The sequence below is a fragment of the Rhincodon typus genome, chromosome 15, assembly GCF_021869965.1.
Source record: "Rhincodon typus isolate 14 chromosome 15, sRhiTyp1.1, whole genome shotgun sequence".
NCBI classification, from domain to species: Eukaryota; Metazoa; Chordata; class Chondrichthyes; order Orectolobiformes; family Rhincodontidae; genus Rhincodon; species Rhincodon typus.
Genome location: NC_063346.1, coordinates 26,528,991 through 26,551,035, shown reverse-complemented (window position 1 = coordinate 26,551,035; position 22,045 = coordinate 26,528,991). Strand labels below are relative to the sequence as shown.

At 40.1% G+C, this 22,045-nt stretch overlaps 1 long non-coding RNA gene across 1 annotated transcript in view; it reads right to left on the bottom strand.

Annotated features, from left to right (window-relative positions):
* LOC125484956 overlaps positions 1–22,045 on the bottom strand; it is a 79,692-nt gene that overhangs the window by 55,121 nt on the left and 2,526 nt on the right. Inside the window, exon 2 of the long non-coding RNA XR_007263745.1 lies at positions 842–913. This is a non-coding gene — a long non-coding RNA (uncharacterized LOC125484956). The remainder of the gene's footprint in view (positions 1–841; positions 914–22,045) is intronic.

Sequence of the window (22,045 nt, the reverse complement as noted above, 5' to 3'; positions counted from 1 at the left end):
TAGTTCACCACTACTTTCTCCAGGACATGGAGAGATGGGTAATAAATTCTGGCTGAGAAAATGAAGCTCACATCTCAAATGACTTAGAAAAACACAGTGACAGTTGAGATAAAGGGAGCATGCAAATCTTCAACCAGATCATCTACTCATCCCTTGAAGACTACCAGCCCCACACTAAGCCAAGTTTGAAGGCATTTAAACTCAATCATCTCAGAGCCCAACTAAACTGGAGCTGAAGTCATTTTCAATCTTGACAGACTGTCCAATGCGTGAATTTCTAGAGCATGTGAACTGATGTCAATAGTGCACTAGTGTACTCCTCAGTCCAATGGAGATTCCATTATCTGTTAATTTCCTGCATCTACCAGGGACTTCTCGCCATTAAATGCACCTATAATGATAGGGTATGTTCAATTCACTTAGACAACATCAACCGCCAGATCTTTCATTATCTACCTACATTCAGTAGGGGGTGTGGGGGTAGGGTAGGGGCAGGGTTCTTCCATGGAAATCTCAAGGTAATATCTCAAATAGACATTTGTAGCATGTAGGCTAAAGGGAAATACTCATTAGATGGTTAGCATGAAAAGCTACCAATGCCAAAGGAACTCTAGAGATCCACCAAATCCTTTGTAGGAACCTGTAGGGTCAACGTCACTTCGAGTCAACAAATAATCTTCAACATTTCAAGACTATTACTGGAATTTTAAACCTGATGATATTTTTGCAACAAGTTATTTCGGCATTTCAAAGCCTATAATCAATTTCATTCTATATGCTGTGGTAAAATTGCAGGGGTCAAGAGTTGGACGAGATGAAAAGAATTCACAGCACTGCTTACCGATTCCATACTGCTCCACCACGGCATGTATTTATTCCAATAGAGGCCTGCACGAGTGTTGATGTCAGCGCTCTGAAATTACGTTAGAGAGAAACCTGGTTAGTTGATAGGGTACAGCCAAGATAATGTCCAACTGAAATACCTTCCACTTCTGTGAATCACGATTTTTGTGCATAAGCTTAGATTGACTACTACTTATATTTCAAAAGCTCACGATAATGTACCATACACATCCTAATACGTCAGGCCACCTATTGCAATTGACTCAAATCTATGAACTCAGCAATGGCGTCAGCTACCATATCTCAAGTTCATTAGGAATTACAGGACGAATGCCATCTAATTGGCCCTACTTACTGCAAAATTCAGCAGAGAAAATCCGACTAAAATCCGACTTCATTGACTAAATGAAGCTGAAGACTTAATTGTTACAACATCAAAATACATTTCACCTCCAGATTTTGCCTTTGATTTTCAAGTGCAGTTTATTTTCCCCTATTTGAGCTGGATTAAATTCCACAGTAATTGAACAGCCTTTTTGTACCTCACCCCAAATAATAACTCTTTCAGGAAAACTGGATAGAGCTCCAGACCAGATGACATCACAGCAAAATCTAATCTTATATTCATTCAAAAATATCCACAAGCATATACTTTGCAGAAAGTGCCCACCAAACAGCAATTAGAACCAAAATTGTTGTACATGAATTGAAACTCATTTCTTGATATCAATAAGCAATTTAAAATTGCCCTTCTATAGGGAAGGCTCAATTTCTTTCTGCTCCCAATTCTGCCTGTGACTAAATTGGAAAATTCCAGCCACCTTAAAGCTCGGAGCTGGTTCCATTTGCATTAATATTAGCCTTTCACCCCTGTCCTACAGTTTGGTTTGATCTTGAGCTTTTTTAAAAGTGCACTTTGATTACTGTCAACAGCTCTGGTCATGCTACATGAGAAGTGTGTAAGCATCAAAGGCAAGAGGAACATGAATTATGCGACATACAAGGTGAACAACCTGAAAAAGATGGCTAAGGGAGGTCACATCAAAATACATAAAATATGAAATGGTTTATAGAACTAATACCGAATATTGCTCTTAACTGAGGCAAAATGATCTAACCAGAGACCATTAAAGTAAACTGGAAGAAAAAACAAGAATTGCCAGAAGAAATAACTTCAAAACAACATGAGAAATATCTACAACAATCTGTAAAGCATAAAACCAGTATTAAGGCATTTAACATACTTGGGAAGGTTGAATACAAACTTCAAAAAAAAAATCACTCCTCTGTTACCATTATCACTTCCTCTGCCTTTCATTCTGGGCACCCTCATCATCCGTTCTACTTGCTCCTCTTCCCCCTTTGTCAACAGTAGAAAAAGCATTTTGCAGCTCCTTCAACTCCAGAGGTATAGTGAACTCTAAACAGTAACTCTGCTGGTCTGTTTTTCTCTCCAGGAGGCGTTGTCAGACCTATTGAGTTTTTCCAGTACTTTCTATCTTCATTTCAAATTGTCAACATTTCCAGTATTTTTATTTATGCTTCTAAAGAACTGTATAATTTTTTTAAGCCCTTGACAGCAGTATCACAAAGATCACAATGAAGGATCTTTCAACATATTCAGACCATTGTCAGGGGAGATTTTTGTGAATTTAAAACATAGTAGTTATTCAGTCTGCAGATTAGAAAACATGGCATTTTTTATTTCCAATACCCCTCTTAATAGGTCATCAGTCTATCTTCTTTTACAAGCTATTTTTGCTCTTGGTCATTTTGCTTAGTGCAGAGTACATGTATCTTTATTAGATACCATATCCTTGCTTCCATGGATCTTTGAGAATAAATTATAAAATTAGGCTGGTGCCACATGAACATTATAACAGACATGTAATGATTCTGGAGTATAAAATGCACTGTCTCAATGTATGAATTCAGTCATTAAACTGAATGCAAGTTTCAATTTACACCAGTGAGAATCAGCATTTCTGCACTAGAATGCAAGCATGCCCTCCTCCCTACGACAGCAATGCCCCTGGAGATTGAAGTAAAAACAGGCAGAAGAAAAAGAATCATTTGGGTTTAACCACTTTTGAAACATACATGGGAATACCACCACCCACAAGGTCCCCCCAAAGCCACTCACCATCCTGATTTGGAAATATATTGCTGTTCCTTCACTTTAACTGAGTCAAAACCCTGGAATTCCCTCCATAACAGAATTGCAAATCTATCTACAGCACATGGACTGCAACAGTTCAAGGCTCACCACCGCCACGTTCTCAAGGGCAACTAGGGACAATAAATGCTGACCAGACAGCATTGTTCATATCCCACGAATGAAGTAATAAAAATGTGTGACTCAAACTTAAAATGTGGAATACTATTTATTTTATCCACTTCTGCCATCCCCAGCTCTCCCACAAGGATGACAGGATAACCTTTGAGCATAGCTGAACTATTAGAACCATTGTTATTCAGTTATCAGTTTATGTTAATGACTATAACACTCACCAGAGCCTCAAAGTTGGTGACTTTGTCCCTGCCAAGAGATACTGAGAATACAGCTGAAACAGAAGGTGGAAACTGTTCAGCCTTTTCTCCTAATTAGCATTTGTTGCATTTATTGATCAATTTTAGGTGTGCAGTGAGTACAGATTGGTAAATTCACATTTTCATGTTCTCAAATCAGGTTGCTTATTCCACGTACACTCATTCAGTTTGGAAAGAATAGCTGCACCTTTGCAATCAGTGTGCTTGCTTTAGCATCAAGCAAAAGATTGCTGGCAATTTGAAACTTACATACATAAAACTCTCAACATCACATAGTCAATGCTGAACAGTATTATGATGGAATCTTTCTGGACAATGACATTTGTCTTCCTGATGCTGATGGTCAAACCAAACTCTACAAGCATCAATGAATCTGTCCTCATGTCGCAGAAAGGTGATTTTCCATATATAATGCTATAATATAGAGTGCAGAGTAACTCTCAGATAAGGATTTGGCATACATGTGTCATGGATCAGAGGCAGGCAATGGTGAACAGTATTGTCAGTTCTAATATTATGATCCCAAACCAAACAACCGAATTTATGTTATGATCCCAGTAAGATAATCAAATTGTGGTATAATTTAGTTAGGGACCAGTAACCTATTGTTTTTCAAGTAGACAAAAGGGGAGATCAAGGGCCTTGTTATGAGAATAAAGCCACAAAATTCCACAATGTTGAACAATCATACCTCCCTAAACAACATCAGAATAGTAATACAATGTACAGTACATGTTGAGCATGTTTCCAATAGCAGAATTAACATACAATAAAACATAAAATGTGCATCAAATTGCAAACATGATCAAGACAAATCCCACAGGTTTCTCAGCAACATCCCCCAGGTGTTAAAGATTTCATAGGTTATCAGATCTCACTAAACACTAAAGAATTACAATTCTTCATCTTTGCAATCTGGCATTCACACTCACTCTTAAGGGCCATTAGTCATGGACAGTCTCAGCAACTGCTCCAGGTCTGGTTAATCATCACCTGCCATGGGGTTCACACTTTGCAACACTCAAACTGCACTTCAGTGCACATTCACAAGCATAACTTCAGCGCTTCACTGACAGCTAGCTTCAGAGTCCTACCCCAGATCATCCTGAATGTCGTCCTGAAAAATCTTGCACAACACTTTTTGCTATTGTTGGGCAGAATTGAACATTGTCAACGAGCAACATTTGAACTTAGCATGCTTGAAATGATGCATTCCACAGAGAATGCTGGCTTGCTCATTTTATACAAAAAATGGATATGACTAAAGGATTTCATCACAAATGTAAACATTCTCCGCCGATGATATTATAGCATATGATACCAGCTAAAGGAAGGAAATACCAAGAGCACTTTGCCAGAATGCCACACAGTTTAGCTCCACTGGGATTACAAAGGTTCGTAATATTGTCTTGTTATAAATTACCTTGTTGACATGAAAAGTGATCACACTGAGCAACGTCAGCAGAAGGCATATAATGAGGTCCCTCGGAGGTCAGTACTACAGCCATTGCTTTTCTTGTTTTACATTACAATTCAAAACTTGCAGATGATATTGGACTTCATAGCATTGTGAATGGCAAGGAGGGTTATGATCGACCTTAATAGGGTGAAGGCTGGTGGAATGGGAGGACGTGGAAGTTAGAAATTAATAAAGAAATGGGAAGTTGTTTTTTGAATAGCGCTTTTGCATTAACTGAACAAAATAAAGAAATCTTGGATGTTTTCTGTTTCCAAAGGTTGTGGATGTTCAATTGTTAAATATACTTAAAGACCAGGCACAGATTTTTAAGTCTCAAGGAATCAAGAAATATAGAGTAAGGGTAGGAAAGTAGAGTTTAAGCCCAGGATCAGACATGATCATACCAAATGGCAGAGGAGGCTCAACAAGGCACCTCTTGTCATTCTTCTTGCATTCATGTTACAATTTTAAAAGGGATTGCAGGGCAGAGGAGCATAGGGGTATTTGTGCACAAATTGTTGAAGGTGACAGGGATTAGAAAGTGATAAAAAGAGCATGCAGGTTCTTGGGCCATATAAACAGATGCATAGAATACAGAATTTATGATGAATCTTTATTAAATACTGCTTCAGCCTCAACTGGAACTTTGTACCACATTCTGGGCGCCAACACATTAAAGACACAGACATTTCAGAATTGAAGAGTCATATCAGACTTGAAACAAGAACTCTGTTTCTCTCTCCACAGATGCTATGGAGTTCCTCCAGGTTTCTGTGCATTTGTTTCAGATTTCAGCATCCACAGTATTTGGCTTTTAATGAATTCAGTTGTATGGCTGTTTGCTTGAAAAAAGAGTTGCATAAAGCACAAGACAGTTCTATATGTATATCATTACATAGAACTGACAGCATAAAACATTTATTTGAAATTACTTTTAAGATACTGTCCCAACGAAGCTCAAGGGAAACTTAAAAGAACCTTCAGTTAGGTACTGTACAGCCTGCCAGACTCAACATTAAGCTCAACAATTTAGATTGCAAGTGCAGCCCCTTTAGTGACGTTGCTATTTTCTCATCCAGATTTCTTAGAAGATTTTTTAGTTAACCACCCACGTTAGCCTCATATCATCACCCATTTTGTCATTTAATCATTTTTAACTTCACCTTTTGTTCTTCCCTGCCTGATGGCCCCCTTTCCCCAACTAGAACTTGTATAAAAAATAAAAATTTGTTTTTTTCCCCCCCATTTCTGGCAAAAAGGGTCACTGACCTGAATTATTACCCCTGTGTCATTCCAAAGTTATTGCCTGATCTGCCAAGCATTTCAAACATTTTCTGACCTTACTACCTACATGAATCACTTATGCAAATTAAGAGGTTGGGAAGAGACCCAACATATACAATATGCTCAAATATAACAAATAAAGGTTAATTCTGCCTTTGCACCAGCAAAAATAGTTAAAGGGCACAGCCAGAAGATTCTGCAGCAGTCAGCGTGAATTTAGGATAACATGTTGCTTTCCTGATGTCAGGGTTAAGGACTCCTCAAAACGTTTAAAGCATATTGCCAAAGGAGAGAGTGAGAAGCCTGAAGTTGTTGTACACGTTGGAAAGAATGATATAATTAGGAAAAGGGTTAAAGCTTTGTATAGTAAATCTAAGAGGTAAGGTAAAAGGTAAAAAAAAGAGAACAACAAAAGTAGTAGTCTCTGAATTACTTCCAATGCCAAGTTCTAACGAGGGAAGGAATAAAAGGATAGGGGAGATACATCAATGACTAAAGAAGTGGTGCAATGTGCAGGAATTTAGTTTCTTGGATCATTGGGATCTCTTCTGGGACTGAAGAGACCTGTTCAAAAAGGATGTGTTTCACCTGAACTGGAAAGGGACCAATATCCTTGTGGGAAGATTTGTTTGTTCTATTTCGGGAGCCGGTAAACTTTTAGAGAGGGGTGGTGGGAATAGTAACAGAGAAAGTAGAAAAATGAGCATGGTTCTGAATTAGAAAACAGCAAGTTAATTAGAAAAGGCAGACAAGAGGAAGTCAGATCTAAGTAACATTGAAGAATTAAACTGCATTTATTTCAATGCAAGAGTTTTACAGGTAAGGTTGATGAACTCAGGGCTTGTATGTGAATATGGGACTGGGATGTTGTAGCTATTGTAGAAATTTGGCTGAAGGAAGGACAGTACTTGCAGCTCAATGCTGCAGGTTTTAGATGTTTAGAAGGATAGAAACAGAGACAGTAGGGGAGGGAGAATGGCATTTTTGATTAAGGAAAACATTACTACTGTAATTGGAGAAGATACTTTTGAGGGATCATTTAGTGAAAAAATATGGGTTGAAATTAGGAAGAAGAAATGGATGATCACCTTGATGGGATTGTATTATAGGCCCTCCAATAGTCACAGGGAAATTGAGAAGCAAATATGGAGAGAGATCTTAGTTTTAAGAATAACAAGACTATAATAATAGGGGATTTTAATTTTGCAAACACTGACTGGCACTGCCATACTGTTAAAGGTCTGGATGGTGAAGAATGTGTTAAATGTGTTCACAAAAATTCTCTCTCAACATGTAAATGTTCCTACTGGTGAAGGAACAAAACTTGACCTTCTCTTAGGAAATAAGGCAGCACAAATAACCAAAATGTTAGTTGGGGAACACTTTGGAGCAAGTGATCATAATACTATTAGTTTTGAAATAGTTATGGAAAAGGATAAGTATTCCATAAAAATTAATGTTCTTAGTTGGAGTAAGGTGAATTTTATGGGTAGGAAACAAGAACTTTCAAGAGTTCATTGGAGTAGACTGCTCACAGGTAAAGGGACATTTGACAAGTGGGAGGCCTTCAAAAAAGTGTGATAACAAAAGTTCAGACGCATCATGTTCCTGTTAGAGTGAAAGGCAAGGCTGGTAAGATTAGGGAACAATGGATAAATAAAGATAGAGGCTCTAGTCAAGAATAAAAAGAATAATTTATTAGATAGAGACAACTGGGATCAAGTGAATCTTTTGAGAAGTATGAACACTGTTAGGCCATTCCTAAGAAGGAAATCAGGAAGACAAAGAGGGGATATGAGATAGCCTTGGCAGATAAGGTTAAAGATAATCCAAAAGAATTCTATAAATACATTAAAAGCAAAATAGCAACTAAGGAGAGAGTAGGACCCCTTAAGATCAACAAGGTAGTCTTCGTGTCAAACCTCAGGAGATAGGAGAGATACTAAGTGAATACTTTGCATCAGTTTTTTTATTGTGGAGAAAGAAAATGGAGGCTACAGAACTCAGGGAAATAAACACTGATGTTTTCAAAACAATTCACATTACAGAAGAGGAAGTGCTGGAGGTCTTAGAAAGCACAAAGGTAGATAAATCTCCAGGACCTTATCAAGGGTATCCCAGGATGTTGTGGCAAGTTAGGGAGGAAATTGCAGGGCCTTAGCAGAAATATTTGTATCTATGACAAACACGGGCAAAGGGTGGCTAAATTGTGCCGTTGTTTAAAAAAGGCTGTAGGGAGAAGCATGGAAACTACAGACCTGTGAGTCTGAAATCAGTGCTGGGTAAGTTGTTGGAGGTGATTCTGAAAGACAGGATTTGCATGCATTTGGAGGGGCAAGAAATGATTAGAGATAGTCAGCATGGTTTTGTGCAAGGGCAATCATGTCTTACAAACTTGATTGAGTTTTTTAATGAAGTAACCAAAAAGACTGATGACGACAGAGCAGTAAACATTGTCTACTTGGACTTCAGTAAAGCATTTGACAAGATTCCACATAGTCCGAAGTCACACGACACCAGCTATAGTCCGATAGGTTTATTTGAAATCACATGCTGTCAGAGCATGCTTCGTCAGGTGTAGCGACTTCACCTGACGAAGGAGCAGCGCTCTGAAAGCTTGTGATTTCAAATAAACTTGTTGGACTCTAACTTGTGTTGTGTGACTTCTGACCTCGTCCATCCCAGTCCAACACCAGCACCTCCCCGTCAAGATAGACTAATTAGTAAAGGTATATCATATGGGATTCAGGTAAGCTTGCCAACTGAATACAAAATTGGCTTGATGTTACGAGACAGAGGGTGATGGTAGAGGGTTGTCTTTCGGACTGGAGACCTTTGACCAGCGGTGTTCCAGAGGGATCAGTGCTGGGTCCACTTCCATTTATCATTTATATAAATATGATTTGGATAAGAAGGTAGGAGACATGGTTACTAAGTTTGTAGATGACAGCAAAATCGGTGGTATAGTGGAAAGTGAAGGTTATCTAAGATTACAAAGAGATCTTGATCAATTGGGTCAAATGGGCTGAGGAGTGACAGATAGAGTTTAATTTAGATAAATGTAAAGTATTGCATTTTGCTAAAACAAGGGCAGGACTTACACAATTAATGGCCCTGCATAAGTGTTGTGAATAGAAATGAGTTCAGGTACATATTCTTTGACATTTGCACAGTTTGACAGGGTGGTTAAGAAGGTGTTTCGTATGCTTGCCTTCATTTCTCAGATCTTTTGAGTATAGGAGTTGGGGCGTCATGTTGACATTGTACAAGACGTTGGTGAGGCCTCTTCCGGAGTGCTGTGTGCAGTTCTGGTCGCCCTGTTATCGGAAGGACGGTATTAAACTGGAGAGGGTTCAAAGAAAAATTTACCAGGTTTTTGGCAGGAATGGATGGTTTCAGATATAAAAACAGATTGGAAAGGCTGAGATAACACAGTGCGGAGCTGGAGGAACACAGCAGGCCAGGCAGCATCAGAGGAGCAGGAAAGCTGATGTTTCAGGTCAGGACCCTTCTTCAGAAGAAGGATGAGAGGCGACTTTTTGTTTTACACAGAGTGGATTGTACATGGAATGAACTGCCAGAAGAAGTGGTGGATGCAGGTACAATTACACCTTTTAAAAGTAATTAGGAAGGTTCATGAATATGAAAGGTTTGGCAGGATATGGGCCAAACGCAGGCAGGTGGGACTAGTTTAGTTTGGAAACATGGTCGGCGTGGACTGGTTGGACCAAAGTGTCTGTTTCCATGCTGTATGATTCTATGGCAGTGGATGTATAATTAAAAGGATCCATACTGTAATGTACACTGAATAAGTAATTTCCTTGGCATCTACAAAGGACTAAAAGTGCATGAATGTATGGTTCCTTTCACCTGGGCATCCTTTCTGAATCATTGAAAAACAATTCACTTAGACTTGATTGCTGCTTTGAAATCACCATAAACCCTTTAATACTAACTATCAATCTTTTTATAATTTTTGTACCATTCCAAATTCATGGCATTGCACAGACAGTATACGTTCTATCAGTTTTGTTCAGATTTAAAGTTTGATATTATATCAGATCAGATCAATAAACAAAATAATAAATTCAATAACGGTCAAGTTTGTGTGTTCTGGGTCCACATGCAAACACGTTTGTTGAACTGTACTCCCACTCCCACACAGAAAGCTTTTTTGCATAGGCTTTTCACAAACTGTCTCCAAGCAAACACTCATTTATAAGCACATGCCAGGTCATTCTTGCCATGGAAAAATGGATCATTTCAAACCTTGAACCTCCATTTTTCATTAAATTGCTTCTGAAACAGACTTGGGTTATACCAGATTGTGGCACAGTGATAGAGTTCCTACCTCTGTGCTGGGAGACCCGGGTTCAAGTGCCAACAGAGAACCGCTGCAGTGGAGACTTAACTGATCTGAAACCAGAAGCAAAAGCCTTAACATTCTTTGGATGGAGGAGTAGAGCACGAGTTCAATCGAGCTGGAGGAGGAAGGTGGACCGGAAAGGTGAGGGGTTGAGCATGACATTGAGCCAGTAAACAAGTGTCAACATCAAATCAACAGAGAGAGACACGCAGAGACAGAGGACATGCAGACAGACACATCAAACAAAGCTAACTATGAGGTAGATAATCTAAAACCAAGGAAACTTGAAATCACTGAGGTTACTAATTACTTCCAAATAATGTTGTTTCTCTAGCTTAAGGCTGCATATGTTCAGGAGTTGCTGTATGTGGATTGTAACAAAAACTATCAAATGTTAAATTTATTTGAGATACTGTAAAACAAAGTGTAGTAACTACCAGTCTGAAATATTCCAACTTCGTAAATATCCAATAGGAATGCATTTGCTCCGATCTCACTTATTTGCAGAAGAGGTGAATAAGGCATTTGGTGTGATGGCTTTTAGCTCCCTGTGGGAACATCATCTTTAGACAGAGTCTCCTGTATGCTGACCACAACTAGTTCTGCTTCTCCATCACTATTTGACCTTTTCTGTGGATGAGCCACAATTTAATTAAACTAAACTCACACAGATGACATGGTAACAAGATTTCCTTAGAATCACTAGTGTGGAAGCAGGCTAGTCGGTCCATCGAGGCTACACTGACCCTCTGAAGAGCATCCCATCCAGATCCACCCCCTACCCTACCGCTAACCCTGCATTTCCCATGGCCTTTCCACATAGTCTGCACATCCCTGGGCACTATGGGCAATTTAGCATGACCAATCCATCTAACCTGCACATCTCTGGACTGTGGGAGGAAACCGGAGCACCTGGAGGAAGCCCATGTAGACATGCGGAGAATGTGCAAACTCCACACAATCGCCCAAGGCTGGAATCAAACCCATGCCCCTGATATTGAAAAGCAGCAGTGAGCCACCATGCCGCCCATTGCTTTGTATCTTCAACACTATTGTCCAAGGACATCCTTACTTTAGCCCACTTGTGGCGCAGTGAATATGTCCCTAACCCTGAGCCAGAAGGCCCAGGTTCAAGTCCCACCTGCTCCAGATCTGTGTAATAACATCTCTGAACAAGTTGATTAGAAATGTAGGTTATAAAAAAACATTATTCTCCAAGGGAAATGCTAAGTAGCAGAAGGGTTCACAGATGATCAAGTCTGTAGGGCCAGAACAACGGCAGTAACAATCTTTATACAATCAATACAAAGATTTGTCCTAAACTCAGAAAATCAGTTGCTCATGTTCTGAATGGTCAAAAGAGAGTATATCATGGAGTGGAAAGGTTGAAACTTTGATGCAAGTGGGACTATTTGACAAGTAGCATTAAGTGGGCAGCGTTTGACCAATATTTAGTTTAATTTTTTGAATTTAAAATTTACAACTTTTAAACTGTAAGAGAATCAGCACATTAGAAGCAAAATTGCTTGGCAGTCAGTCAATCAGTTCTAAATTGTTGCCTGCTCAGGTGTCAATAACTGACTTAGCTCCCTGCTCACAACTCTAACTTTAATATGGCTGAACAAAACATACAAAAGTAGGCAGTTTAGAAGCACAGAGTGGCTGCAACAATTACACGTCAGTTTACATAACAAAAGTTGGTAATTTTAAGCAAGTGGAAATTTGGGACAGAGTGGAAAGAAATTAGATGTTTCTTTCGTCTTCCACACTTGTAGCCATTTGTACAAGCTTGACACTTTCATCATCCAGCGTTTAGTCTGAATGTTCAGAGGAAAAGAAAACATTTTAAAATCTAAAACTAAAAAGCATAAAACAGATTAGGACAGCAGAAAGCTGGACTACAAATATGTAGGAGTTTAAGGGATGTGAGACTGTCCTGAGCAAGCTCATCTACACTCAATGTCTCAGCCTTGAAACCCTCTGGCTCAGTAACATGGAGACACCATAATACCTAAAGAAGGGGAAGCAATATCTGTACTATGTTTCCCCCACAGTTGTTTTTTAAAATCAAAGGGAGGTGCTGCTTCAGAAGTGAATTGGTGTGACTGATAGTATAGGGAAACACAGGTAACATCAAGAATGATGACCTGCAAAAATTCAAACAAACCAAGGTATATGGTGTTCTTGCTGCTGCGAGGATAAGGATAAAGCCTATCAAAAGAACAGTCAGAAAACAGACCAGGATATCCTGCAGCAAAGGGGATGGACGAGAAAGCATAACATAGTGGGGAACTCAACAATTAAGGATGATCAAGCATCGCAAAAAGCATATTGCCTGTCAGGTATCTGAATTATTTTTCTAAAAGAAAACATTTCATGGAAAGTGTGCGTTGGCACATTTATTGTCCATTCCTAGTTGCCCTTAGGGTGGTCATGGTGAGTCTTCTTGAACCGCTACACTCCATACACTGTTGGTAGATCCACAATACCATTAGAAAGGGAATTCCAGGATTTTTGACCCAGCGACAATGAAGAAATGTGAGATTGCAAAGTCAGGAAGATAAGTGGCTTGGAGGGGAACTCGTTGGTGATCATTTTCCCATTACTCTGCTGCTGGCATCCTTCTAGATGGAAGCAGTCATGGGGTTGGAAGATGCTGTTGAAGGAGCCTTGTGCAGTTCATCTTGTTGATAACACACACTAGTACCGAGTGGTGATGGTGGAGGGAGTGAATGCATTTCAATCACACAGACTGATTTGTCCTGGATGGCATCAAGCTTCTGAGTGTTCTCTGGATGAATGGAACTCCAACATGTAGAGAGTATTCCATCACACTCCTGACTCATGTTTTATTCGATAGTGGCCAGGCTTTGGAAGTCAAGAGTTTCACGCAGTCGCTGCAACTTTCCTAGCCTTTGGCCTGATTTTGTAGTCACTGTACTTATATGGCTGATCCAGTTCAATTTTTGGTCAATGGTAACCCCCAGGATGTTGACAGTAGGGATGCTGTGATGGTATCACCATTCAATTTAAAGGGAGGGTTAGTTAGATTCTCTCTTGTTGGAGGTGTTCACAAATGTTACTTGCCACTTTTCAGCCCAAGCCATGATCATGCTGCATTTGGACAGACTGTGAAAGCATCTGGTGAGCCACAAATGGTACTGCACATTGCACAGTCATTCACAAACATCTCAACTTAGAGAAATACATGGTTGATGGATTGGTGGGATAAGGAGGGATTCCATTTCATGGGATACTGCCATTAGTATTGAGGTGAAAAGGAACCGTACAGTTTGGACAAGCTGTTGATTAGGATTAGGACGAAGGTTTGACAATAAAAGGAAAAGTAAAGTAGAGTGATCACAAATGCTTAAACTACTACATAGAGGCTCTGTAAGTAGGACTTGGGTGGAAAAGGTATTATTTGTTCTTTTTTACTGTTTCTAAACTAAGTAACTAGTCAGACGTTGTGCTTAAGCAATCCCCGTCAAAGGAAAACTGAAAGATGTGAGTGAAGTACGCAAAGCAGGAGAGACAAATTAGAGATATGCAACTATGTTTTTTCTTCTCTACATTTTCACGATGGAAAGAGATGATGTAGATATAATACCCCAAGAGGTGCAGTGTGAAATATTGAACAAAATAATCATACTCATAACAAGAGAATAAATGTGTTAGAGAAGTTGGAATCCTTGAAAGTGGATAAGCTGCCAGGGCTGGATGAATTGTTCCCCAGAATGGTGAAAGAGATCAGGGAGGAAAAAGCAGATGCCTTGAGCATCATTTTCCAACTTCACTAGACACAGATACAAAATGCATCATGTTGCAGGTTCACAGGAAATAGAGGGTATAGGAGAGGAATAATCTTAGTGGCAAAGGACAAAAGCACTTCAAAATGTTGAGATGATAGAACAAAAGATATGCAAACTGAAGAAACTTTATGGGTAAAATCAAGAAATATAAAGACTTCAGTGGGAATGGTGTACAGACTCCTTGATAGCAGCCGAGAGTTGGTAGATTGCATAAATGCAGAAATTAAACAAGAATGTGGGGGAAAAAGTGGTTTGCATGGAGGATTGAAACTTCCATGCAGATACAGATGTCCATAAGACTATGGGCATGTGCAAGTAAGGTAGTGAACTGGAGTGCATCCAACATGAATCCAATTAGGAGGCAGACAACATTAGACAGTGAGTAAAACAAGCCAAATTTAGTCAACAGCCTAACAATGTATGAGCATCTCACTCACAGCAACTATAATACGAGCAAGTTCAAGTGTTTAAAAGTAAAAAAAAAACAGGATTCACTACTTAGGTAAGACTGATCTCAAATAATTAGATTCATGGTTCATGGTGAACTGGAAAAGACTTAATAGGTAAAATGATAGATGCTCAATAGGATGTGCTTGAAGAATTTATAATACAGAATCTGTTTGTACTCCTAAGAGGCAAGAGTTCTACTTGCCAAAAAATCCAAGAATCTTGTATGCTTTAATAATATCTTGCCATTCTCCTAAATTTCAAACAATATAGGCCCAATGTACTCAACGACTCCTCACAAGACAGCCCCCTTATACCTGGTATCAACGTAATGAATCTTTTCTGCATTGCCTCCAATGCTAGTAATCTTTCCTTAGATAAGGGGACCAAAACTATTCACAGTATTCCAGCTGACTATCCCTTACATAGTAAGAATGTGCAAGAGTAAGCAGTACTTGATCATCAGTAAAGTCATGCAAGAGGTGATCAACAGCGCTATAAAGGCAGCACTGATACTCAGTTTGGGTTCTAAAGCAGGCACTCAGCTCCTGACCTTATTGCAGCATTGATTCAAACATGGACAGAAGATCTGAATTCTGGAGGGGAGCCGAGAGTGACAACCCTCAAAAACAAGGCCAAATTTGAACAGGTACACCAAAGAACCTTAGCAGAACTGGAGTCAACGGGAATTGGGGGAAAAACAACTCTCCACTGGTTGGAGTTATAGTCATCACAAAGGAAGATGATTGTGGTTGTTGGAAGTCAATCATCTCAGTTCCAAGGTTTAGCAATTGGAACCAGGTGGACTTCATTGACTACAAGGTCCTTGATTGGGGTTTTTAACCTGGACCAAATCAGGAGGCTCTGGCTAATCAGTATCAACAGGAGATTTAGAATCTCATCAGTTCAGGGTACTGACTCTGAGCTGGCTGGCCACAGCCAGTGTACTGTGCACAAGTAAATAAAGGGTGACTTGGTGAGGGATACCAGCCTCTGTGCAGTTATTTCACAAGGCATTTCTGCAGGAGTTCCCCAAGCAGTTTCCTTGGCCCAACCATCTTAGCTGCTTCAGTGACCTTCCTTCCATCATAAAAGGTAACAAATGGAGATATTTGTTGATGATCGCAATGTTCAATACCATTCGCAACTCCTCAGATACTGAAGCAGTCCATGTCCAAATGCAAGACTGGACAATATCCAGGCTTGGGCTGACAAGTGCGAAGTAACTTGATACACAAATACTAGGCAATGGCCATCTCCAACAAAAAGGTCTAAATTTCACCCCTTGACATTCAATGCCATTAATATTGTTCAAGCCTCTGAACTTCAATATCCTGGTGCAAATTACTGCAGATGGTGGAACCTGTACTGTAAACAAATCAAAAAAAAGAATGCTGGAGATCACAGCAGATCAGGCAGCATCCATGGAGAGAAAGCAAGCTAACATTGAGTACAGATGACTGTCCATCAGAGCTGAAGTGAAGTGAAGTGAAATGAAGTGTGGAGGGCAACATTTACACAATAGTGGGCATGGGGGTGGGGTTGGTGTGCTGGAGAAGAACGGATGTTGATAGCTCAGATTAAGTTATGGAACGTGAGAATGGCAGAACAATGGTGTGTCAAACTGCTAGACTGGAACGAATAGACAGATTCACAGGTGGCCGGGGGACGACAGACAACATGGTAACCGACAATGTAACAAGTAAAGCTAAAAGAAAGGGAACAAATGAGTTCACAATTTGAAGGTGTTAAACTCAATATTGAGCCTAGAAGTGCCTAGTTTGAAGAGGAGATGTTGCTCCTCCCAGTTTTCGCTGTGATTCACTGGAGCACTACAGCATGCCGAGGACAGACAAGTAGGCAGGTCAGCAGGATACTGTGATAAAATGGTCCGCTCTACATTGGAGAAACGAAACGCAGACTGGGTGACTGCTTCGCAGAACATGTGTGGTCTGTGTGCAGGCATGACCCCAACCTTCTCATAGCCAGTAATTTTAATACAGAGTCCTGCTGGCTTGCCCACTTGTCTGTCCTCGGCATGCTGCAATGCTCCAGCGAATCACAGCGAAAACTTGGAGGAGCAACATCTCATCTTCAAACTAGGCACTTCAACAGAGCCCAGAAGGTTGTGAATTCAACACCTTCAAATTGTGAGCTCATTCCTTACCTTTCTTTTAGCTTTGCTTATTACATTCTCTGTCATAACATCCTCTCTCCCATTCTCCCAATTTCCAGTGGGTCAGTCTGTTCTTTTCAGGCTGGCTGTTATACACACCATTGTACTACAATCCTCACATTCCGATCACTTAGAATTTTGATAGTTTAGACTTTCTCCCCCAGCACTCCAACCCACCCTACCTTGCTTTCTCTGCATGAATGTTGCCTGACCTGCTGTGATTTCCAGCATTTTTTGTTTTCAACATCATCGGGGTTACCTTAACCAGAAATTTACTGGATAAAACATGTAAATACTGTGGTTGCAAGAACAAGAAAGAGGCTTGGAATCCTGCAGCACATATCTCACCCGAGTCCCCAAAACCTGACCACCATAAACAAGACTCAAGTCAGGAGTGTGAAGGAGTATATTCTGCCTGATGAGCGCAGTTCCAACAACATTCAACAAGTTTGACACTATGCAGGAGAAAGCAGCCTGCTTAATTGGCCACCATCTCCACAAACATTTAATCCTTCCACCACTGATGCACAGCACCAGCAGCGTATACTATCCATAAAGATGCACTGCCAAAATTCACCAAAGCAGCAATTTCCCAACCACTTCCATCTAGAAGAGTATGGCAGCTGATACATGGGAACACCACCATTTACAAGTTTCCCTTCAAGCACCCACAACCATGACTTTGACAATATATTGTCATTCTTACAATGTCAAAATCCTCTCCCAAAAAACATTATGGGCATACCTACACCAAATGGACTGCAGCAGTTCAAGAAAAGACAGCCATCCACCACCCTCGCAAGGGCAACAAATGCTGGCCCAGCCGGCAAAGCTCACACAGCCAAGATGGAATTCTTTTCAGACATCACCGCTGCTGTGGCAGGCTTCCATTTCCTAATTGGATGGTTTGCACTGTATATGGTCAATTATGCCAAGATAAGAATTTCCAGTGTGTCTCAGGACTCCTATTGTAACATGGTAATCTTTGCTGCAGACGAAAGACAGCAAGCTGAGAAGCTGCACAATTCACCAGTCTGTTTTCTCTGGACATGCTTCTGCTGGATTAGCTTTTCAATTTTGCTCAGCCATTCCAATGCCCTTCCAAACACAGTCAGCTTCCACAGGTCAATGCAATCAGTACTTGACTACCAGATGAGTGTGTAAATACACTATCTTTATATCTCACTTGCAAGTATCCTTGTAGCAGAGGAATAGGTGCTGAGGAGGCTAGCTGTGTTCAGACCTTCTTCCTGCCAAGCCTTTGTTGTCTGTATTTCACTACTACAGAAGAATGCATCAAGGACAAAAGGTTTGGTCAACTCGCAGTTTGGTGTTCTCAGTTAGGCTACTACACATTCTTACACAGCTTTTGCAATGGGCTTGTTTATTTCAGCATCAAGTAACAGATTGCTGGTGACTGAAGCACTGAGATATGTGAAACCAACAATGATAGTGTCACATTATCATTGCTGATAGATGACAGTAAAGGTAACACTATTGGACAGAGCCATTTATCTTCCTGGTGATGGTCAAAGAAAACCTTTTGAATGAAGAGTATTTACTGTTTGCCACTCCAAGTTTTCTTCACGCTGGAATTCTACTACAACATAAACAACTTACAAAAACTCTGATGAGGACCTGGCACACGTTTGTCTTGGATATCGGCTAAGACTGAACAGTGTCAGTTCTGGTAGGTAAAGATACGTGACAGCAAAGAGAAGATTAATCATACAATAACGTGTGAGCAAATAGCCTGTTTGGCTTCACTGCAGATCTCAAAAGGTTCCATCATGGCTGACCTTATCCATCATACTGTGCAAAGATGAGATCAATTAAAAAGCACATTAAATGGACCATCTCTACTCACATAGTTAAATGCCTTGGTGAGATCAACGAAGGCAATATATAGTGGTCTCTTTTGTTAAAGGCATTTTTCTTGCAACTGCCAGACTTGGGAGATCACTTAAATTATAAAACTTCCGTTCTGAAGCAAGACCAGAATTCAGAATAGACACATTCTACTAGGATGTGTGGTGTGACATGGACCACATAATGAATACTTTTCCCAGGAAGATTTACAGGGCAATAATGCAATCGTTGCTGCGATCACTGCAGCTTCCCTTGTTCTTGGATGGGGTCACAATCATTGCATCACGCATGTCCTGGGTGCCCTTTCTGCAAATAGAAACAGGTAGCTCGGTGCATATACTGCAAGGGTGCTGGTTCGGTTGATACATCAACAGGACACCTGGGAGCCTTACCTATAGCACACCAGTAAAAGGCACTGCTAAGTACCTCACAATGGGTTTGAAATCCAGCTCTGCGATTACAGACAGGCTTTCTAAAGCTTCCTTAGTAACAATATTCTTAATTGAGTACACCTCAAGGTACTGTTCCACCATTTCTTCAACTGTTTATTGCAATCAAGGATCTCTTATGCCTTTGTTTCCAATGCTCAGCTTTTCTTTGCTAATGAAATTAATTTCCTTTTTGATCCTTTCATCTATGTTGAAAGACATCTGAATATCCTGGCAAAATTTTAACCGGTAGTCATTGGCACTTCACTATTGCACTATATCACTTTGAGCTACTCTTACTGTATAGTCTTGTCTTTTGGATTTCTCTTAATGATAGTGAGCCACTCAGCTTTAGTCAGGTTCCACAACATTAAATATAAATCAGTCAACATTTTCCAGTCTTGCTTCCCTTATGCACAGTGTGGTAAATGGGGATACAAAGAATGTTCCATTTTACTTCCACATTCTGCTGGAGAATACCAAATAGGCATTTGTTGGATTGACTCAGGAACTGTACAGGTAGTAAGCCTGACTTGAATTGGTGTATGATCTCAGCTTTGAATGAAAGTATTTCAAACTATTGCATCCGAACCGTGGTGCACAGCAAGAAGCGATCTTATCAATCAGTGCTGTGGCATCTGAATATAGGGAGAATGCTGTTCAGCAAGTCACATCTCATCATGCTCAAATCCAGCTGGTGCTAATGCTCTGAACTTGCATGTCACTGGGACTCCTTGCAACATGATGCATTTAACCATGAAGTTCACATCTCAAAACAGTTGATTATCAGAAGAGAATTTCCTCCAATAAAAACGTTATTCAAGTTAAAAGATTAAACACTAAAAGGCTCACCGTTGCATAAGCATAAACTAAAGGGAAATATGAGAAAACAAGCGAAGGTACTTTTTTCTAATACATTTTGCACTGTGGCTTAACGCATTTAGGTTTAGGTGCCTGATGTTACACCTATAAATTTTGTGTGTGCCCAGCATATAATTTTATCAGAAGGAATGATGCACTGCAGTCAAGCTTCTCTCATCCAAACAATTTTTTTGAATAAACATTAAACTTTGAAAATACCAACTTCAACATTGAAGACGACTGGAATTTAAATGGAATTCAACAGAAGTCACAAATAGTGTAAGCAACCTAATATCCGCCTGGATTCAATCTCCTACAAGATTTATGGTAAACTTTAAATCCTATATGCATAAACCATGGCACATCACAAAAAGTAAAATTAAAGTTGTGTGTGTCTGTAGTCACTCCCACTAGGCCATACACATGCAACTCAATGCCTAATTGACAAATGCAAAGGAAGCAACTTTATGATAGCACTGCACAACACTTGTCACTAATATTGGATGTTGTCAAGTAAAGGTAAAATTATAGTTGTTGCTCTAAGTCTATGTCAGTTATATGGAAAAGGAAGTTTTACTTACAACTACAGGGCAAGCTTCAAGGAACTACTTGGACATGTTGTTAATCAAATCTCTGGCAGCACTGCTAAAACAGTCACCCACCCATGAGTTCACTTATGGAGATCATTAAATGTTATTTTGCTTAAAAGTACTTAGCACAGATTTATTACAGGATCAAGAGGGCTAAATTTCTGTAACATTTCAAACATCAATGAGAATTTAAATGGGGTCATGAACGGTCCTCAAGAAAACACAAGTGACTTAAGTAAACAAATTGCGGATTATAGCTGCCCCCATTTCAAGTTGCAGATGAATTGGGTGCTTTCATTTGATACCATTACTTATGGATAAATTAACATGCCAAGTCAAGTACAAAAAAATCTCTAAAGTTTCATTCTTAAGTCATCAGTAATATTTATCTTTCCAGGGCACATCTTGCATATGGACAAATTAAATAGACTGTCAGTGGCTTACTTATTGAATCCTGTCTCAGGCAATTTCCCAGGCAGATGATTTTGTGACAGATGCGACCAACTCTCCAACATGCTTACCATTTTAGCCAATCCACAGACAGATGGATCAAAGGCAATACTTGTCTGGTAAGGAACGGGGTGGCATGATGGTTCAGTGGTTGGCACTGCAGCCTCACAGCGCCAGGGACCCGAGTTCAATTCCAGCCTTGGGTGACCGTCTGTGCGGAGTTTGCACATTGTCTGCGTGGGTTTTGTCCGGGTGCTCCGGTTTCCTCCCACAGTCCAAAGATGTGCAGGCTAGGTGGATTGGCCATGCTAAATTGCCCGTAATGTTCAGGGGTGTGTGGGTTATAGGGAGATGGGTCAGGGCGGGATGATCCAAGGGTCAGTGTGGACTTGTTGGGCCGAAGGGCCTGCTTCCACACTGTAGGGATTCTATGAACAGATTACTTCCTTTTATGTTGTTTGAACTAAAATTCTCCTCTGCTTTTGAAGATATTAAGTAATTATTGGGGTACAAATTAACATGTGTTGGCTGCTCCTGAGAGGCTAAGCAAAATAGTTTATGTTCATTTATAAGCCTCAACACTGGGATCAGAAAACAATTTGATTTCAGGAAGTATCACAGTCCAGTACAATCTAGTCCTTGCTTAACAGCTGTAATGCAGGAGCTTCAATGTAAACTGTGGCACCTTTCCCATTACCTGAGCCAAGATAACCATTTCAGCAGAGATCACAGATCGAGTACAAAAAAATCTTTAATGCTCAACATGATTCTGAGTAAACTGGTCAAGAGTTCAGGGAGACAAACAGGTTATTTATCATAGATAGTAGGAACTGCAGATGCTGGAGAATCCGAGACAACAAGGTGCAGGGCTGGATGAACACAGCAGGCCAAGCAGCATCAGAGGAGCAGG